Source organism: Juglans regia, chromosome 2 (genome assembly GCF_001411555.2).
Source record: "Juglans regia cultivar Chandler chromosome 2, Walnut 2.0, whole genome shotgun sequence".
NCBI lineage: Eukaryota > Viridiplantae > Streptophyta > Magnoliopsida > Fagales > Juglandaceae > Juglans > Juglans regia.
This window is the reverse complement of record NC_049902.1, coordinates 5,596,845-5,599,855: the sequence shown is the minus strand read 5'-3', so window position 1 is coordinate 5,599,855 and position 3,011 is coordinate 5,596,845.

Sequence of the window (3,011 nt, the reverse complement as noted above, 5' to 3'; positions counted from 1 at the left end):
TTCATGGAACTCCCATGGAGTTTTGAACTTGGTTTTTGCTTGGATGCACTCCAAGTGCTAGATGAAATGCCTCAATGGTATTTGGTTTCTCATTTTCATCATGCATTAGCATAGCATTGTTCCCATGCTCATTTCATGTCTATCCTAGTGTTAGGATGGTCTATCTCCATTGGGTTTAAAACCCAACATTGGCTTAGTTGCACTTGAAGTGCTCAATGAAATGCAAAATGGGTTTATGAAATGAAGCATGGGGCTGTGAATTCATTTCTTCATTAGCATTGCATAGTGGGTTTGGCATAAATGGGTTTCTAAAACCCAAGTTTGGCAAAGTTGGGCATTGAATTGGGCATGCGCATTGGTTTACATTAGGCATGTGCATTGGATCATGCATTGGGCATTTTAGACATGCATACATCGGATCTTCACAATACCTTTAGCCTTGTCTAATGGTCACTGATTCTGTTCACAGCCAAAGTCATTTCTCGACGTGTTCGTCCACGCCAAAATCCTCTTGCACCCGCTCAAGCACATTTCCACAATGCTCAGGCACAAGAGCTTTAAACTTATAACTTCTCTCACCATTCTCCTATTGTCAAGCATGAAGTCTCCCATGGTGAGCTTACTAAGACCTTTATTCCTTGTATTTTTTAGTCTCGCCAGTGGCAGACCTTGACCACTAGTCATACCACTCCTTTTATGGAGTTGATTTGGGAGTTTTACTCCAATATTCATGCCATCTCTGAAGATGGCTCTTTTGAAGTTAGTCTCCGGAACATCCTCTTCTGGGTGACTCTGGGCATGTTAGTGGACCTGCAAAACATCCCGCGTGTATCCTTATACACGGTCATCTCCTCCTAGTCCGTCAGTCATTGCTCAATGTCTATATGGTACGTTTAGTAGTTGGGATGGTAAGTCACCCCTTCTAACGGTAAGATTTCCTCCTGAATATCACTTTCTCAGTAGGATTGTCCTTACAAATCTGTATCCTACTGGTCATCAGAGTGATGTGGGTCTTGACCGCATTACTCTTTTGTAGGCACTGATCAATGATGTCTCCATTGATCTGGGGAGTCATTTTTGCCGGGTCTTGCTTGAGGCCTTTAATTCCCCCAAAGTACGGACTGTATTGCCATTTGCCTGCCTCATCACTCGGTTAGCCCTCTCTCAGTCAGTTGCGATTCTTTCCCATGAGCCTAGAATCCCTCTTAAGGCTCCTATTGGTCGTAGGACCATGCAACTTAGTCATGCTCACATTACCCCTCACCCTCTGAGTGTTGAGCATCCTCCTACACCCTCGTCTCAACCATCGAGCTTTCAGCCATCCAACTCACAGCCTCCTCGTTCGGCACCATCCACATCGACACTAGGTTCAACCGAGCCCAGCCTTCAACAGGTCCTTGAGTACCTAGCCTGCCTTAAAGCCCGATTTGATAGCCTTGATGCTAAAGTTGAAAGCCTGCAGTAGCTTGTGACTCAACGCTTCAACAATATAGAGAAGCGCCTCGATGATGATGATAATGATGGTGGCAGTCAGAGTGATGGTGATAATTGAGACCCTTGGCCTGTTGTGACAAAAAGGGGGAGTAGTATAAATTCAGGGGGAGTGATATAGATGTAGGGGGAGTAGCAAGAAAGGGAGAAGGGGGATAGGTGTTAGCAACACATTGCTTTTGTGGGGGAGCAACTTTTGTTTTTGTATCACATGCTGCTTGTGCTACTATTATTTGTCTAATTGAACTCAATGTTTGATTAATTGCTTAATGAAAAGTTTTTTTATGAAAATTGTGCTTGTCATGTCTATACATGTATTCTGGTTTGTAATTTGTGAACAAACATTGTTTATACTTATGAGAATATTTCTTGCATTTTTTTGTTGGTACATTTAACCGTTTGCTAAGTGTTTGCAGAAATATCTCAACGTGTTCAAGACTATGCCTAAATCATGGGAATCCTATTTGGGGTGTGTCAAGATTAGGTCCTATGTATATGTTAGAGGTTTTGTCACATAAATGCCAAAGGGGGAGATTGTTGAGGAAAAAATTAGTTGGTTCCAATATTCTTGTGAAAACCTGTGTAAAATTATGATGTAACAAGTGTTGAAGCGGAGTAACATGAAAAGGATTGAAGTGTGCTCAACACGGCTCGAGTAGAACTCTTCTAGAGAGGTTCGCTCGATATGCGCTCGACGTAGCACTCGAGTGGAACTCTTCTAGAGAGGTTCGCTTGATGTGTGCTTGACGTAGTGCTCAAGCAGAACTCTTCCAAAGAGGTTCACTAGATGTGCGCTCGACGTGTCGCTCGAGCAGTTTCTGAAAGACAACGTGCGCTCGACTTGAGCTCGAGCCAATGTTCAAGACAACTTAAAATTCAGGGTTTTAAGCGTCGTGATCAACAGGGACTATATATAGAACAGTTTATTTCTGTTCTTCGGTGTGTAGAAACAAAGCAAAAACCCTAGTTGCGTCCAAGAGCCATAGAGAGAAACTTTTCTCTACATTGTGAATCTCTCTTGGACAAACACATCTCCACCACACCACACTCAAGATCAAACCTTATTTAAGTCCATTGAAGTGGACGTGTTCATTGGCCAGAAGAGTCCGGAGCTACTAGTGATGTAGAGATTGAGAGGTTCTCGTGGGAAGCTATAGAAAGGTCGGAGTTTCAGCACTACATGCATGTAGAGATCGAGTGGGTCACTTGTGGTGTTGCAAGCCAAGTTTAGCTATTACAAAGGTTTTGTGAGTGTCTCTAAATTGGTTGTAACAAACTTTTTTCTATAGTGAATTTTAGGTGGTGTCTTACACCCAGAGTGGTTTTAGAATTTGAAGACATTCTTCAAATGAGTTTCCACTTTATGCCCAAAATCATTGTGTTGATTATTTGTGTTATTTGATTCATTGATTAATTGTTTGTTTGACTATAATTTTGAGAAGACCATCAAAATTGAATTACACCTATTCACCCCCCTCTAGGTGTAGTGATTGGTAGAACCACTGCTTTTTCATAGACCA